Source organism: Gymnogyps californianus, chromosome 17, assembly GCF_018139145.2.
Source record: "Gymnogyps californianus isolate 813 chromosome 17, ASM1813914v2, whole genome shotgun sequence".
Classification (NCBI taxonomy): domain Eukaryota; kingdom Metazoa; phylum Chordata; class Aves; order Accipitriformes; family Cathartidae; genus Gymnogyps; species Gymnogyps californianus.
Genome location: NC_059487.1, coordinates 6,984,715 through 7,003,971, shown reverse-complemented (window position 1 = coordinate 7,003,971; position 19,257 = coordinate 6,984,715). Strand labels below are relative to the sequence as shown.

Below are 19,257 nucleotides of genomic sequence, written 5' to 3'. Positions count from 1 at the left end.
TGAAGAACATTTAAAACAGTGAAAGTTGCAGCTACTCAGCCTCAGGTTCTTCTTTTAAAAATAATTTTTTTTTTTAGTCAGAAGCAGGATTTCTAGGCTTAGAAACAGAATGTTCAGCCATTAGGAATTATTGAGCTTTCCCAAAGCTGTGTAATTCTGAGGCAAAACCCAAATATTTGTTACTTCGTAACAAAATAAAGACTGGACATGGCAATTTGTATCTTGTGTCCATGCTGGTTTTCCACACATTTTTCTCTGGTCATGAGAAATAAATATTCTGAGGCAAGAAACGCTTTAGTTACACCTACATAGAGCGCAGCTGGCACCTCTACCTGCTGCTGCAATACAACAGCCACCAAATACTGTCTGAACCATAAAACACCTTTTTGTAAAGTAATTTCCGTAGTTCTGTCGACTCAAATTTTCAGAAACCTTGTACTGGGTTGGCCTTTTGATGAGGAACATCAACCAGTCCTACAACTCTGGAAACCCTTGGGGTATAAATCCTAACAGCCCTCAGGGACTACTTACAAGAGATGTTACACGATGTCTTAGCACATGCTTGGAACAGGACAAGGGGCCTTTACAGAGGTCTGGGAACATGATCACATTACCAATAGCTCAGCTATAGGGCAGTAATGATCCTTGTAAGCATTATTCACCTCTTCCTAACTAAAGGACAAAACGCTTCTGCTGCTGGCACCTCTACTGAGTAATGCATACCTGCTTCATCAGACACTCATATCAACACTTTTCAACTTCACCGTCTTGAACTAATAGTTAGTTGCATCCTCAACCAGGTTTTGGGAAGATCAGTGCTGTCTTCAAGGAACTTTTCTATACAGCAGCAAAGTCGTATGCCACAGGCATAGTGTAATTTTTTAAGATGTTGAATTTTTAACTTTCAATCCATTTATTGTCAATAAAGAACTTTATGGCAGTTTAGACAGGTTCATACCGACTCTTGGCCAATGCAGGCTCTAGTGTTTGTGTTCTGTCTGCCCACAACACTTCCTGTCATTTCTACTGGCTAAAATGTTCTTTTCTGTGGTTTTGCAAAGTGTCCCTCCCTGCTGTGGACTATACAACAACAGTTGGGTTTCATCTCATATATGGCTCTTTCGAGCTCATTGGGAGCAAGGGGAACGAGTGAGAACAACGGGGGATGGGACCCAAAGCTAAATAAATCAATGTTTCTTTGATCCTTTGGGATCAGGATGCTGTAAAAACACATGGTTATTAGAACTGTGAATTTATTGGTAAAGGAGTTGGTTACTGGCACTGTATTTCAGCATGAACTTACATTATGGTACTAAGTACAAAGCATTCATTCTGTTTGTGGCTATGAGAATTAATCTCTTCCATGTGCAGAGAGGCTGTGTGATAATTTAACTGAGATTCCCGTTGGTTGTCTGGGCAAGCACTCATCAGCTGCAGGGCTTTAAACAATACACAAGCAACAGCTCCAACAGCAAATGATGTAACTAACATCCCTCTGAGCGCTACCAAGCAGGACTAGAGTGGTCTGCTCATTTCAGGGTTTTCATCCAAGTAGGTTGTCAAAAACCCAAAACTAAAAGGTGAGCTTCTCCCAAAACACTTCAAATGCTTAACTTTGGACAGGATTCAATAACTAATGGACTTTGAATGAAATTGTGTGTTGCTAATATCTTGCATTTGCCTCAATAATAAGAAAAGGTCTGATCCTGATTATTAAAAAAGTAATTTGAAATGTTTATGTGGATGGCAGCTTTATATGCAGGATAGAAATGCTCCAACTGCCTTTTCAATCCAGCTGGAACAAAGTTTTCATTTTTCTTTTTTCATGAAATTTCATTTATTATGAGTACTATGTCTTAGTAAGGCAGCTGTTGGCAGCAAGCTGTGAAATTAAAGTTGAGCTGGTTAGTACTAAGAGCCAAGCTATAATATGCTTTTGTCAGAGAAGTTTTTCTTGTATATATGTAACCTACATTCAGTAATTAAAATAGCTAGTCAGTCAATCCTACCAACCCCACTTGAAGGGAGAGTTAATGCTCTGTTAAAATACAATTTCCAAATAGTACAAATTGCAACCAAAAAATTGGGATTGCTATAGCTCATTTCAGTGAGGTCTTTAGGTAACCAATGCACCAATGACTTCAGAAACCCAGAAATTAAGGATTCCTGATTCTCATCTCTGTCCTACTAACACAGTGTTAAGATTTTGGGCAAGTCACTTCTGACAAGATCCCAAATGGGAATGAAATCAGTGTGTTACTATTATCCACTGAGGATGTCACACACAGCCTGCACCTGGAGGAAATCATCCTGGGCTTCCTCTGACTGGGGCAAGCACTCTTATTCAATACACAAGCATGACTTTCCTCCAGCTTCTCTGGCTGTCTTAAAAGAAAGCAGCAATAAACTTCACATCTTGCTCTGAACTTCCTCTGGAATGTGCTTAAGATGCACATTTCAAAAATACCTACCCAAAAGCGCCCTTGGGAACCAGGTGAAAAAGCAGGACAGGACTTGGCACATGCTGTTGGAAGTCCAAGCCAGGTAAGGGTTGGAATTTTATATATTAAATGCATAAATAAAAGAGGGAACATGAAAAAAATGCCTAAACTAAAGCATCAAGCTGATTAATCCTCAACAACTAAGCTGACTACACCTTGTAAATTGACTTCTTTCCGAAATTGTTGCCTGGCAGTTCAGTTATCAAAGGTAATAGCAAAACTGTATCATCATTTATCTCGGGATTTGATTAGCCTCAAACGATTGTAAAAATTCAAAGACCTTACTACTGACCAAAGACGCAACCCTGTCCTCTCCCCAGCTCAGCCACAAGCTCCTGCAGCCACACAAGTCTGTTGACAGCCAGACCAACAAAACTGATTTTTTTTTTTCTGGTTTTCTTCTCAGCTGGATCAGCGAGTTGATCCAGTTTGTAGCATGTCTGACAGCACCAACACAGAGGAGACAGGAACATGCAGCCAGGCTGTGGAGGCCACTTCTTTCGATGTCAACACAGCTCTCAGTCAGCTTAATCCAGTCTTGAAACCATACCTGCAATCTATCAACATGACTGCTGTAAGGAGGGTCCCACTGCTCACAGGGTGACTGTAGTTCTAATGCCAAGTAAGACAGTCTGCCCAAATTACGCCACTGCCTAGGCGACAGCTACCTGTACTTCCTTGTAAACACAGGATTACAATTAAATAGTCCAATACAGTTGAAGTTGGCACCACTTTTACTATTTTAATGTTAACTAACAGATTAATTTCACATGGCTTTGAGGACTAGGGTCACCTAACCCATAAACTACACTCGTGCAGACTTTGAGGCAGCAGTTCTTACTTGACATCTACTTTAGGTATTTGCAGCACTGCCCTATTTACAGGGGTATCAAGCTACTTTGGGGGTTTACTTCTTGTCATGCATGTACCTTGGCAGCCATCTACTGCAATTAAAAACAGAGCCAAAAAGCTCTACTAGATAACTAGAAAAATCAAATAGCATTTAGGAATTGGTGGGAGATTGCTCACTGGTGTTTAGTATCAGTGAACATAGTGGCTGGCTACACGGTACTTGTAAGTGTTTTTAAGCAGAAGGCTTGGCAGGTTCTTTCCTCCATGCAATTCTTTTTCTGAAGAGCTTTTTAAGGGATAAACATAGGGTTTTAGTCTTCTGAGATTACACGCATTGTTAAAGACAACTGGATCGTATCTCTCTTGTATTAAAAAAAAAAATCTGACTTGTCAGTATCTAGAGAGTCAAAATCCTCAGATCAAAAATGTACTTAGTGTGCCCATGAAAGATGAGAGTTGGTGGCCATCGCTCCACAAGTATTGCCTCAAAATACAAACTCACAGATTCACAGCAGTATAAAAATACAAGGCTGGCAAGAAATTGCAATGAGAACAAAAACCATATGAATCATGCATACAACTAATTAAACATGAAAATTACCTTTACAGTCACTTACCTTCACCATTGTAAGTTAACATTCAGCAGAACAAATTTGAGCAGTGTATTTTGGACATTTACAATCTGGGAGAAATATTTCTCTTAAACTCGTGTCAGGATAACACAGCGTCCTTTCCAAGGACTGATTATTTCAGGCCTTCCTAACTGAAGTGAAAAATGCTTAAGACTGAACACAAGCCTTGGTTGACAGCACTTAAATGAGCCTGGAAATCTTCAAATTTACAGCGTCAGAAACTGCTGCGTAACTTCTACGCTAAGACGTCAGGGCAAAGCATACCTATCTTCAGTTAACTTGCAAGTTAAAGTAGTCAGATTTTGGCAACTAAATCCTGGCTTCCCTTTTGCATAAGTAATACTCCAACTTCTAAGCACTTCACCGTTCGCTGTCAGGGGACCATCTGAAAAACGCCTCCACAAGTCACATCCCAGCTATTTCTTCTTTACTAACATTTGATTTGTGGATTACAATCCAAACTGCACTTCCAAAGGTCACAACGGTGTATTAACCATTTGAGGCACTACAAAAAAACCCATGACAACTCAGGGCTTGATTTTCAGTGACTCTGAAAAAAGCCCAGTATGCACTAATCTTTAAGTGTATATGCCAAGAATAATTACAGAATTTTAAGTTCCAGTGACCACAAGATTGCAGGTTCCATACTACTTCTTTTGGTAATGGTATCTGCATCAGAGAGCATCCACTTGAGGAAGGACAGAGAGCATTGTGTTGGCACAACAAAACCCTTTCATTAAGGAGACATCTGGGCCATTAATAGTGTGTCTGCTGGGGGAGGCAGCACCCCGCTAGATTGGGTTTCAAACCAAGTTCTGCATGAGGTGTTGAGCAAAAGAGAATTGGCTGCAAGCAGGACAACACAGGCCTGGTGGGTTTTGTTTACCATATAGTTAAAGGACCACTGAAAGATTAATGAAAGACTGACAGTTTCTTTGTAGAGTGGCAGACAATATTTTGGGGCAAGACTTCGCCTTGTCAGGTTAAGCATAAAAATGCTTACATAGAGCGCTCTCCTGAGCTGACTGCAGTTGAAATTACTTTTCTAACTTGCTTCCCAGGACAACAGCATAAACGTAAGGCTATCTTGAGAAGAGGAAAGAAGCCCAACAAAATGTTAATTTGCCAACAGAGCATCCGGCACATTAATGTGTGCAATAACACTAGCACCATGTAGTCATCTTCACTTACGACCTTGTTAGCCGCTACAGTCAAATCTTTGGCAAGATCCCTCTCAAAGTAAATCCACTTCCACTGAGAACAGCAGGATCCTTTGCCCTCCTCAGACAAACTCTCCCCTGCACACTCCAGGCTCTTCCTAGGCACAGAGCCACCATCACCATCAGAAATGGCAAGTGGCTCATAAGGAACTGAACACACATCTTGCTTTGTAGCATAGATCAGGTAGAAGAACGATGCCATACAAGCTTCAGGTTAATGGCTTGAAAAGCCCTGAAGCCCAACATCTGAAGGAAATTTTAAATGTTATTTAAGCCCTGGACACATGATTAAAATCAGAGGATGGGCACCATTTGATGGCAAGACCACCTCACCTGTTTCTACATTCTTGATATAAATATTAATAGAACACATGTAAGAAAATCCAAACGTATTAAAAAACTTGGCCTCTGGAGAGACAGGGGAGAGGACAGGTCCCCCACAGTAGCCTTTTCCATCTTCAGAGCAGTTACAAAATTACAAGCAACTTAAAACCAAAAAAACTCTCAAGAAAACAGATCTAGCAAATACAAGATCCTGAACATGGAAAAAATGTGTCCCTAGTTCAGGTAGTCACTTAAAAGACAACGCATTTCAACAGCCAGCGTGTTACTATACAAGTGCAATTAGATTATTTTTTAAAAAAATTCAGTCCTTAAATATCAGTAAAACACAAGTTCAATTTTCCGAGCAGGATCACTTGTGCCCACTAGATGCCCAAATAGCCTTTTGGCATCAACTCGGACACTTTTAAAAAAGTGGATCTAATTTTAGCTTTCAGCAACCAGGGACCACTCCTTATTATCAGACCTGTCTCTTACCTCAGGTGGGACGCAGGATAAGCAAAGCTGAACTTGTGTGTCACCCTTCCCTTTCCTTCCCTGTTGTAAAATGCTCTAAAAACTGCAGCGATTCCCACTGGATGGGACATGCAATCGCTCCAGATCACAGTCCGATAAGAATTCGTAAAGTGCTGATTTTGTCATACTGTTATCAGGTGTCTGTACCCAGGCGCTGGGGGCGGGGGGGGGGGGGGGGGGGGGGTGGCGCTGCAAGGGCCTCTGTGAGGAGAGCTGAGGGGCTGCCCCACGCCGGTTCCAGCCGGCTCTGCAACAGACCCGCAGCAGGACCTGGCTGAGCCCATCGGAGAAGCCAGTGGCACCCCTGTGAAAGGGCAAAACTCGGCATGGCCAGAAGGAAAAACGTGAGAGAAACAGCCCTGCGAGGCCTGCACCAAGGCCTGAGAGAAAGGCGGGCAGGAGGTGCTCCAGGCGCCAGAGCAGATTCCCCTGCAGCATCTGGAGAGATGAGGCTGGAGCCAGTTCTCCTGACAGGAACTGCAGCCCACAGAGAGCCCACACTGGAAGAGGGGAGAAGCGTGAGGAGAAGGAAGGAGTGGTAGAAAGGAAAACGTTATATACTGACTGCAGTCCCCCGTTCCCCACCCCCCACGCCGCTCTGGGGGAGGTAGAGGAATCAGGAATGAAGGAGCGAAGTTGAGCCTGGGAAAGGGGGTGGGCAGCGTTGTTTTAGTTCTTGCCTTTGTTTCTCACCATCCAATGCTATTTTAATTGGCAATAAATTAATTTTCCCCAAGTCGAGTCTGTTTTGCCTGTGATGGTAATTGGTAAGCGATCTCCCTGTCTTTATCTTCACCCATGAGCTTTTTCATCTTATTTTCTCGCCCTGACCTGTTGAGGATGGCGAGTGGGAGAGGAGCTGGATGACCATCTCACCACTGGTCAAGGTCAACCCATCACACGTACAAAAATGTTTCTTATTCACCTCAGTGCTCTGAAGAATACACTAAAACTGAAAGAAACATAGCAAAACCAGTAAATTTCCTTTCCAATAATCTGCTTCTGACAGAACATAAAATCTTCCTTTTCTCCAACTAACCATAGAATGGCCAAGATTAAATCTTACGCTCTAGCAAGAAACAGAGAACTGTGTTAACACGGCCTGGAGTCTGCAGGACATGCCAGGGCTTCCCCCTGCTACATAAACACTTTTACCACAAAGTTGTCATGCATTTTGTTTCTAACATGTACGTTGTTTGGTGCGGTACTGACTACTTCTTCCCAAATCTCTAACATCACGGCAGTCTTAACACTGAATCATTACTTGTGTCATAGACATCTACTGCTAACGCGCTTCCTGAGCAACTTTTTGGGTTGTACTAGAAAGTAAGGGAAGAGTAAACCAGAAAGCCCTCAAGACGCTAAATTGCTGCTGCTGCAGGGGCACAGGACAGTGATATCTGCTTGATCCAAGAGCATCCACTCCTCCAGTGGAAACTAGACCAGTTGCTGTGATTCTTGCACCAGTAAAGTGGACAACAGAGGCTGCTTGCAGATATTCTGCTGCCACAGGCCAACACTTTGCTGCCATTGACAATCGCTTACTTCACATTTCTAAAGCTGGTCATAAGCAGATGTCTTCTATCCAATATTCATGTTCACATTTTACTGTGCCTACTCACATATGACATGAGTGCAGAACTGGTTTCTTAAGGGAGGGAGACCGAAATCCTCATTCTACTCTCTCCTGGTACTGCAACTGCTCATGCTCCCCCTCCTTATACTGAGCTCTTATGAGACCACAGTACTGGAAGGACAGGAGCGGAATCAAAGTTTTGTTACTGCAGCAAAAGGCAAAGTGATGACACTACGCAAGTGTCTGGACACTGGAATAGTTCTCCGCGGGGAAAAATGATTTGTCAAGACACTGATGTGGCAGAGACACCATGATCTTTGTTGTCAGGTTTGAGCTGTCAGTAGCTACAGGTATTCTCTAGCAGCATTTTCATCTGAACTATAAGTCTTGGACTCAATTCATTTAACATTGTGATAAAGTATAAAAGCCATCAGTAAGCAGAGTGTGACTTTTTTTAACAATACAGTTCCTCCTCAAACAATTACCAGGATGCAGTACGTGCAGTTTGGAGGAGAACTGAGCATCAGGCTGGGTATTACTGCATGTCAGAGCTCCTCCTCTGGAGTCATATCGAGTGACTTTCCTCCTCAAACATGTCCTAATGAATTCCACTGAAGCCTGCAGGTAAAATCCTTCCCCAGCCATTTTGCCCTGATTGATAGCTTTAGAGCCTTCCTTCACACTGCTTCGGCTGCTTTCCAGACCTTTATTTTTCTCCTTTTTCTAAGTGTCTGCAACAGGAAGCTGCACTCAGTTTTTTCCCTGTACGTTTCTCTTAAAACTGACATCTTTGCATTGTAATGAAGGAACCCTTGGGTATTAGTGACAAATTAGTCACCAGCTAAAGAATATTTTCTTTTCATTTCTATACCAGGTGGAAGATATTAAAATCTCTAGAGGAATTTCACCTACTCCACTACAATAAATCATCACACAATTTTCTTTTAAAGTGACTTAACTTTACTACCTTTAAAACTTCACCACAAATAAAGAATCCCACAACTCTGTTAATGTAAGATTAAAATAGTCTCGTGAACTTGATCAGGGAGACATTATCATAAAGAACATGTATTTAATTTTACTTTGAAAATTAATGTAATTTACATTTTAACTGTTATTTTTAAAACAAGGAATTACTCCTTTCTGAGAAAAAAAAACAAGCATGCACCTACCACAGGTAGAAGTATCACCTTCAAAAAGTTAGCAAAAAATCTTTTCCCTTCTGTGTTTAATTATCTAACTTAATAGGGAACAGTATTTTAAAAATCTACAGAAGATACCACACAGTCTGTAAGAAAAGGTGAAGTCTTGCACTAACTATTCTTTGTTGAAGAACTTTGTTGAAGTAGCAGCCAAAGTAGAGCAAAAAACACCCCAAAAAACTTCGGTAGTTTACTGAAGTCACAGGCCATTGAAATACAGCAAAACATTCAGTGAAGGCAGAGCTTTGCTTTTTTGGGGGTTTGGTTGGGTTTTTTTTCTAGAAACTGGTCATTAATATTTTAATAGTAATATGTTATTAAAAAAGTTGATACTCAAAATGTTAACTTCACAACTATGCAGACTTTGTGTCATTTCAGTGGGGTTTTCTACTTTATAAGACAGATGAACCTCTACAGTTTATAACTAATACTAAATACTACACAAGAGGCTTACAGCTTCTGATTAAATGGTTTCACATACAATTATGTGCTCTTAATCATCAATTAAGTCAATTTTCCATGTTATAATAGGTCCATTAAGTAACCCAGCAGTGAAAGAGTTCGTTTTACAACTGAAAGTAACACCAGGACCAAGACAGAAATTTAAGAGTCCTGCTCCACCAGCAAAGGGAGGGCAGCAGGGTGTCTATCAATCAATACAGTACATGAAGTCTACATGCAATTGTTTCTTCCTCTATTTGCCAAGGAAAAAATGAGGAGCAGAAGATCAATTAAAAAGCAGAAATGTAAAACCAAGGCGTTAAACAGTACTAGATATTTAAGATCCCACAGTGCTTCTTACAAGCACAGTGCATCACTCCCCCGCTTCTCCCGAGGGAGTTCCAGCTCCGATAATTACTTTCTGTCTGCTCACAAAGTTCAAGTTCAAAACAATATTCATTTTCCACTTCCTGTCCTAAACCAGGGCACAATGCTTCTGTGCATCATTAAGCAACCAACCCACTCCACCACAGATACGGTTAAACCGCTGTTGTGATTGAATAATCCTGATTCGTGGCAGAGGGGACTGGGGAAGAGAAACACTGGGCTTTAAGAAGGAAAGCACCAGGCTCCAACGTCAATGCATCTGACTTTTAGCAGCAGCATCCTCTATTACTTTCCATTCCAAATGAAGCATTTGTCTCCACCCCCCCACCCCTACTTTGCAGGGGGGCATAAGTGGTGTTTCAAAACTAATCTAGCCCAGAAGTTTTGCTAGATCTCAAATATTTTATAGAAGACTCAGTTTGCTTCCCTAGTCCTCCTCTCCATCCATGTTTCTTCCCCAAATTGTATTCATCTGCTGCAGTGAACAGGAAGGACGGTTGCCAAACAAACAAAATTAAATCATACGTAATGGGCAGAATATGCCTTCTTTCGAACCACAACTTAAAATTTTCAGGTGCAGAGATACTGAAGAGGGCAAAGTCATTTTAAGGAGGGACAGCAAAGGTCTGTCAAAGTTTTCATACAGAAGGTATCTTACATTGCCTTGTACAGGGTTACACACATTTACAGCATTGCTGAACGATTACGTATTTTAGGTCAGAGACCTAAGCTTGCCTCTTATTCAGAGAGAACTGAATTTTATTAAAAACAAGACTCCTCTGAAGGAGATATTTACACAACAGGCTACCAAGGCTAAACAGAATGAGGATCTTGACAATTTTATTTCAATAATAAAAAGAAAACTGGTGCCTGCCTTATTTTCCTGCTACACACGTAACTCTTCCAACACACCTAAGAGTATTAGGTCAGAAGAGATGTTATATCAAGTACCAAGTCATATCACTGCAAAGGTCTTTCAGTGCAGGAGGTTACATCCACGGCTACCGCAGGGACTGTGGTACCTCCCTCTCAGGGACCTGTACTGGCTTCCCACCCGATCTGGATTTGTTAGCTTTTGCTAACTGCTGCTGAAAACCTTTGCCAAGTTGCAAATTAGGCCTATGAGCACGGATAGCACAGAAAGACAGCGATTCCCACTCCCGTTTTGCAAGGCTCAGGCACTGAAGAAGTCAATTGGACTTGTATTGACAGCGGTTACAATGTGCTTTTTTGTAATTTTTTTAAATGCACTTGTGCAACAAGTACAGAAGATTTAAAACTGCTCCCTCTCAATAAGGGGCCAACCCTTATTTGAGTGAAACGATTGGGAACTGCAGTGGCTTCAGGACTGGATCTAATATATTTATCCACAGTTAAACACAAGGAAGGAGAAAATTTATTTATTTTGCTACAAGCATTAAGGCTGACTCACTCCTAACTCTATCTCAGTGGAGAGGAGTAGTATCAGCGTAGCACTTACCAAGCGTAAGCTAGCAAAAACCATGCTTTTATAAATACAAAAAATAAAGTTAGCCTATTAAAAAAAGGGAAAATTTGGACACAGCCAATATAACAGTCAAATGTTTTACTTATAAAAGTGTCATGTTTCATAAAAATAGTGCTTTTCAGTTTGTTAAAGGGTGGAAAAACAATCTCTCTTTTTCAAATAAAAAGTATTGCTCAATTCTAAACAAGATTTTGAGTTGTTTCAGCCACAGAAATGGGAAAAAATAATAAATTTGCAGTTTACAAAACTGAAGTACTCATTGTCAACATTTACTGAAAGTACTTTGTAAATACATTTCGACTTGACTTACAATCAAAGAATTGTCAGATAGTTACAATTAAACTCTAAAGATGGTAATTTAGCACAGAAGAGCTGTTGCAAGGGGAATCAAAACTGGTGATACAGATCTATATTCAAAACTGATCAAAGTTATTTCAAAGTAGCTGTAGGACAATTACACAGCAAAAAGCTGAATCAAATGTGTCATCAAAAGACACAATTTGCAATAGATGCAAAACTTGCCTTTAAGACAGCTGATGAGCCTCTCTGCATGGTGCGCAGTCTAAGTTGTAAATAACTGGGGCCCGCAGATTGCTTTGCTTACTCAACCTATTTAAAAAACAAAAAAAATTCAGATGCCTGCCCCACTTTCCCCTCACTGTTTCTTGTGGGTGCCTGAGTAATCCTAGAGGCATTTCCAGTTTTTAAGGCATTTGCTGAGTTTAAGAAATTTTCCCCACGTTCCCTTGTCTTTGTTTGGAAGTACGGAGCTCTCCTACTCTGGTTGAGTTTCTCTGCAAAGTCTGCCCTTTCCAGCATAGAGAGAGGCGTCAACTCTCTGTAGGTTAACTAGTTACTATCTGGGCTGACTAGTATTAAATAGTTCTTTTTATTTAGGATTTTATTTATTTATTTAGCTGGGCTGTTTTCCTTCTCAGAAGCAAGGATAGCAAATGAGAATTTCTGCACCACGAGACTGAACACCTAGAGTTAGGCACCAAAGAGCATAAAATTATCCATTTTCTTAAACCCTTCTGCACATCTAAGAAGGGGCAATTAAATCTGGACCTTCTTTAATTACTGCAACCCAGAAAAGTAGGAGACCACTGCCAGGAACAGGCAGCAGAGAGAAACCTCGTCTGCAGAGTAACTCCTCTCTGGCCAGGCTTGCAGTCTGTAGCACTGGTTTATTTAAAAACATTCCCAAAGAAGTCTATTATTGTTGAAATAATTCAAGACTTCCATTTCCCTGAATTATTAAGTGATGTTGCAGCAAAGGCAAGTTGAGGTTCTACCATGCATCAATTTCCTCTCCAAAAAGCAGAGGGGAGACGAATGACACCGGCATTTCATGCAGCACTCGCGCAAAGACACGGACGTGAAGAAATCTCAGGTTTGTAACCAAATACTTTAAACCTTCATTTCCTTAAGAGGAAACCAGCTGGGAATAAGTTCGAAATGGGCTATCATCAAGGAAGTTTCTAACATCTGAAAAACAAACTTCAATCAATTTCTACCAGTCTCTGTCCATCAATAACAAACCCTTCACCTGCTTTTCAAATTGCTAAGGCCCAAATCATATCCAGGCTCTCCCGGCCTCAATCCCATTCTCACTCTTTGTATTCAAACCTGGCAGCAACAACAAAAAAAACCCCCAATAGTCTTTCAAACAACACAATCCCACACCCCAACGAAACACACACTCTGCTTCTACAAAAAAATGTCAGTCAACAAATAGGCACAAATTTCACAATGGCTGAGGTCATTCCCTTTAAGTCATTACGGTTTGTGGGTGAGTTTTCCTGGTGGTTTTAACATTGGTTTCTGTGATTGCAGTTATGCTTATTTATGCATTTAAGGCGTATGATCTAATACACTTAGGTTTAACTACTTCATTCTTTTGACATTCTTTCCAAATTATAAAAAGGATTCTTGGTGTTTTCACTGCCTTGGTAAAGAAACAAAATTGCTGTCCACATAATTTCTTAAAAATACAGAACAGACTAAGTACTTGTTGAAAAGAATTCAAAGAAAAAAAAACCTACACCAGACATTCCCCCCCAACGTAACACTTATTTTTGTTCTCTCTACCCTTCTGAGGGAACCTACTATTTTTTAGAAATAGCTGTTTTGCTGGCTTTTTTAAAACAATATCCAGGCCCTCAGTGTCCTTCAGTTACAACTTATAATCAACACAGAAGTTCAGTTTACTTTTTTAAAATCCCTTCTATTTTTACTGTTATGATTTTAAAAACTGCACATTTGCGGTATGCTTCATTCACATTGCATCTTCCACAGCCCCTTTGATCTCTACAATAATGCTCATTTTATTCAGTGCCTTTTGGTTATTATCTACCAGGGGTCCTTGCTTGATAGAAATCATGAAGTCAATTTGCTATTTTTTTCTAACGGAAATCTAAATTATCTTCTCCCTCCAAGGCAAAAAAAGCCTAAATAGCCTGCACCATGGAAATCGGGCTGGAAAAATTCACTGACTTGTTGGAAACATTCAGAAACATCTTCAAGAAGCTCAAATAAAAAATGAAATTGTGTGTGTGTGCACATCTCTCCCTCAATGCTCTGTGCAGTGCATGGCTATTAGCTTGTATACATAAATCATATTAAAACATTTTAATATTTTCAACTTTTCAAACCTGAGGCCGTGATTACTTCTATACAAGGTATTTCCAGTGTCCCTGATACAGTTTCATATATCCAAGCATGTTTCTACTCAACAGGAGAAAGAGCGGACAGCACCCCACAAGCTTTGTCGAGACAGAAGGGCCTGTTCCTACTCCGTCCCCTGCAGACAGAGGTGCCATCTCTCCTCTTGAGCCTCAGCTCTGCGTCACCACCAGGTACAGCTGTTTTGAGTCCAACTGTGACCCAGCCACACCAACAAAACATTATTCACTGGCACACAAAACGCTCTGAATTTCCCAAGCCACTGGACCCCCACCTCCCCGATGCCGTAAAATACCACGATTTACAGCCGTGCACTTTGCGGGCACCACAACAACGTCCTGGGCTCCCCTCTCCCCTGCTGCTCCTCCCTTTCCAAGCCGCTTTTTCTAATCAAACCCCAACTAAAACAATCCTCCACAAATTACAACAAACTTTCCTTAAAATTCCCCATAAACCTTACCGCAACCCTGCAGCAGACTTCTGGCTTTCCACAGAGCCTCTGTACATAAACACGAGGGAAAATACCTTAGCACGGCACTAATGAAGTATTTCCCAGACACAGCAGAGGTGACAAACAGAATGAGAGCAAAGCCAAGATGCCATCTCGACTTCAGGCAAACAACCTCTTCTGACCTCTGGCAGCTCCCACACACTATTAAACAAAAAGTATTCTCTCCATGTTAATGAACCATGTACAATCTAACAGATAACGCTGCTGTTAAATAAACATGTTTATATGTGACTTCTAATGCTAGGACTTAAGCAGCTGCAGACAAATAATTTTAAATGGGAAGGATTATGCCCATGTAATCTTTCTCCTCTCTTTTTACACACCTTTAAAATAATTCAAATACGTAATTAAAGCCCAAGTAGAAAGACTGAGTGAGAAGAGGTTTGACCATTTTTAATTAAGTATTCACTGTGACACACTCACTGGAACCATCTATGGAGTGACCACTATTTTGGATCCAATTTTCCTCTCACACTTCTTGCAGCTGTAAATCAAGACCAACTGAACAGCTTGCCGAAGAAGGGAATCGGATTGGGTTTTGTATGCCATGATCAAAAAATATTTTGCAAGATGACTGCAGAGTCCTAAATCCTTATGCCCGCTTTCTCCTCCCTCCTGCTTCAATACTCTGGTAGCACCAAATCTACCTGCAAATGGCAACACCTCCAGGCCCCAAATGACCCAACCGAGATGAGCAATTATTTGCATCCTAATTGAGGGGCTTATCCTCACCTGATTAAAACAAGGTGTTTGTTAAACATCATTACTTGAGTTAAGATCTGCAAATAAAGATGAAGTATTGTTTCAAGAATTAGACTGCCATGAACAATTGTTTTCTGATGAGACCTCTTAACAAACAGTCCCAACCAGGATGATCTTTCTGGCTTTTCAGTAGAAAAGGGAGGGAGAGAGATTTGCTGAGTTCTACCTGTTCATATCAAAGTCAATATTATGCCAAGAGGTTTGAGTAGTTATACTTTTTTTTTTAGTAGATATACACTCAAAAAAAAAAATCTTGTACTTTTTACTAAATTAAGCCACTGAAAAGGAAGATGTATCTAAAACCTGAATGGCTCTACTTTTGTATATGCCATTGTTTATAGCTCTGAACATATTTTTTGTTCCTTCTTGGTATAACTATTTTTCTGTCCTGTGTAGTACAATGTGAAACTTAATGAAAAGAACCTGATTGTTAGTCCAGGAGACTACACCATGTAGTGATCAAGTTTATATTGCTATTGCTGTCAATAATACACATGCATACGGTAACTATACATTGGGAACGGCAGTACAAGATTTCCCTGCTTGATCTACCAAATGACCCCTCCACTTACGGGATATATTTAAAATCTTCGTATTAAAACTGCAGCGTTCCATGGTTTATGAAAAGGATTTGAATTTGCAACTTCATTTAACAGTTCGTCTCTAATAAAAGTTACCCCAGCCAGGCAAAATTAATTCAAAAATATTTTCTTAGCCTTCTAAGAACTTCTGCTAGTTTTCACAAAATTTTAAAAGCATTTTTCACTGCACAAGTAATCTTAACAATCATTTCCACAGATTAAGTCTAACAACCTGTGAATTTATTGCAGAAGGAATTTACTGCAAGGAATAATTAGTCTTCAGCACTGTTCTTGCTTGTTCTCCAGTTGAAGACACCTTAAAACCATCTGGTTACTGCAAACTTTGGCACAGAAGAAACAAATCTTACTGAAGAGAATTCTAGCTGATTTCAGAATAGTTGTTTTACTGCTACACATCATAAATAACAGCTGGGAAGACAGCAGAAAATTACTAACTTCTTTAATTGTTTTCTTTGTCAGCAGTGTGTACATATACACACTGACATACAAATACAGCCACACCGACTTCAGTACGATGCCTTACAGGCTTGAAGTTAAACATGCAACTAATTTTTGCAGAATTAACAGTTAAATTATTACATTTTTAGAAAAATCTAGCATATCAACCAGCTAAGCACAACAACACAGCAACATACAAGATTCTTTAAGTGATATTCTGAGATCAAGTTCTTCATATGAATACCTGAGTTTAATTCTTTTGTATAATCAAGGCGTATCCGCACACATCGTGTAGTTGAATATGGGACTTATTGTTGGAGGGGGAATTAGCAACATTTTTATTTCTCCCTAATGAAGCTTTTCTAATGAAACTTAAGACTGCTAAGGTTGTGAGATATTTGAAACAGGAGCCCATTTCAAACATTTCAACCAAATAATGGTGATAAGATTAGTGAGTCATGGGAATCAAGTCCCTGTGTAGCATTTTAAAAGAAAATGAGGTGAGGGAGCGGGCTAAACAAAGCAAAGCAAAACAAATCGATGAGCCTAAAACCAAAAGAGTACACCGCTTGTTATTTAGCCAAATGTTTTGACCTGTTGGTGGGGGAGTAGAAGAGGCACGAGAATTGCGTGGACAATTTGATGCAATAACTTCACAATTTAATTTTGTATCACACATTAAGATTTTTTTTTTTTAAGAGATGTAAGTTAGAATAATTAAGTTATCAGCTGCTGTGCCATTTCAAGTGAATTTTCAAAACATACTTAAAAAGTTTCTGGAATGTTTCCACAGCTATGAGCACTGATTATTTTCAAGGCATTTGTACTGCAAGTCTTTCCTACTTGCATGTGTAACATTTGAGGCCACATGATGCCTTGAATTTCAAAGTAGAAATAAAAATTCAGCTTTAAGAACAGAAATGGTTTATTTATGTCAAAAGGATGAGGAGAAAGAATTTATCCTGTATGTAGCAACAAGTAACACAGAACAATGCAACACTAAATGTATGAAACGATCTAAGAAGCATTAGCTTAGACATAGAACAACTAGTTTAAATATATGCCATCTTTTGTCAAACAGACCGCCCTAATACACATAGATGTAGACAGGCAGAAAGAACTTAGACATGCTTTCTCAATATATTGGGAGGGAAACCCTTCTATGGATGGCATTGCAGAGATAAGAAATTCTCAGTAAATTAGTAAAGTCCACGAGAAAGATTAAACAATAAACCATTCCTGCCGTTGCGTTTACCGGCGCTAAGGGATGTGTGAATTTGATAGTACGCTGCACAAAATTTCTGTTAATAAATTTGACGTAGACCAATAAACTGTTTATTGGTTAACCATATCTATTTTAATAATTAAAATTTTATACAACAGAATATACCGCTATTTGAAACGTCTGAAAAACAGTAGTTGTATACCACGAATAATTTCCTTTAGAGGCCATTCACCGGGCTCAAGCATAATTTAACACTCAAAAAAGTTTACTTAAACTGCATAAATCACAGTACAAGTTTTCCTCATAGGAGTAAGCGCAAAAAAGAGCATTAACTCATTTTATTTAAACGCACGCTTCAGTTTTTAACATAATTACTAAACGAAGTTCAAAGGTAAAAATCAAACGCTACGCTGCGCATCAATTAACTACCTCGGTTACCTCTCGGTCGCAACTCCGCAGACAGGACCCCAGCGCGCTGCCGCGCTTCACGCCACGGCAGGCGCCGCACCGCGCCCGGCGCCGCTCCGCGCCCGCGGAGGGCGGCGCACCGCGCTCCCCCCACGCCGCCGTCCCCCGACGGGTTTCGGGGCGAGCGCCTCGCTCCGCGGCAGCGCCCTGCCCCGCGCCCCCCCCGGAGCGCGACACGCGGAGGCGGTTTCACACTTCGGACTAGCCGCGGGCACGCAAAGCCCCGCTCGGGAGCCCGCTGCCGCCAGCCCCTTCCGCGGGCGCGGGGAGAAGCCGCTCCGCGGTCGTACCCCCCTGCACCATACTCACCGGAGGTGCAGCGCGGAGCCGCAGCGCTGCGGAGTGTGCGCGCCCGCTGCGGGCGCAGTGAGCATGTGCGAGGCAGGCGCGCATGCCCGCGGAAGGGAGCGGAGCGGGGCGGCGGCTCCGCACCCCGCGCTGCGCCCGAGGCGCGCCCACCCCCCCTCCCCGCCGCGCCTCCCGCCAGAGCCTGCGGGCCGCGCGGGGGTGCGGAGCGGAGCGGAGCGGTGCGCCCCGGCCGGTCCGCCGGCACACGCAGCACGAGGGACGGCGCCGGGATTTTTAATCGGTCCATCTGACCTGTTGCTTCCCCGGTGGCGAGGCCGGAACACCCGGCCCCTCCACCCCCCCACCCCCCCCACGGCAGCCTGTCACCGGGACCGCCGGCCCCCAGCAGCACGGCGGGCCTTTCCCCGGGCTGCCCGCCGTCGGGGGTGGCCGGCCCGCGCCGCACCTACCGCACGCGTGGGGCCGCGGCGTGTCGCAGCGTGCGCCCTCGGAGGTGTCCCAGCGCCCGCACGGCTGCGCTGCCCGCGGCGCGGTGCCGGGGCGGAGGAGGAGCCTCCCGCGGCTCCCGCACGCCGCGGGGCCCGGCCGGAGCGCGGGGCCGCCCTGGCAGCCCCTCTGCTATTGTCACAAACTGCCCCGCGCGACCCACCGCCGCCGTTGCGGCTGGGGGGAGAGCTGTCCGGCCGCCTCCCCCGCGTTTCCTAACAAAAGCCCGTCGGTGTTCTCACTGATAGCAGGTACTCTCCTAACGCGCTTTTTTGCTTTCGTAGCTACAGTTTTATCTTTGTCGGTGCTATCGATGTACATCTAGCTGCAAGTTTTTAGAAGAGGTTCGTGGTGTAAAACTTGGGCACTTGAATACCACCTTATCTGTAGGCTCTGCTTGCGTGAAAATAATCATTCTCGCTACAGTCCTTGTGTTACTGATCTCTAGTGACAATTTTTAAGTATCAACTTAATGGCTTTTGTGGACGTCTGTTTTTCTTATGCACGCTGTGCCAGAGAGCTGTAGGTCCTGCAGACCTGCAGAAATAGTCCCTCTGCACTCACACGCACAGAGCGTCACACAGCTGGCTCCCCA

General features: G+C 42.2%; 1 protein-coding gene across 3 annotated transcripts in view; it reads right to left on the bottom strand.

Moving 5' to 3' along the window:
- EYA2 (EYA transcriptional coactivator and phosphatase 2) overlaps positions 1–18,228 on the bottom strand; it is a 102,271-nt gene extending 84,043 nt beyond the window's left edge. For 2 of the 3 annotated variants that reach the window (XM_050907119.1, XM_050907121.1), the window contains exon 1: positions 18,177–18,213. The gene's annotated coding sequence lies outside the window, so the exon portion shown is untranslated. Of the gene's footprint in view, positions 1–18,176 lie in introns of all 3 variants that reach the window. The other variant, XM_050907118.1, reaches the window with a different exon arrangement.
- Positions 18,229–19,257: the final 1,029 nt, after the last annotated feature.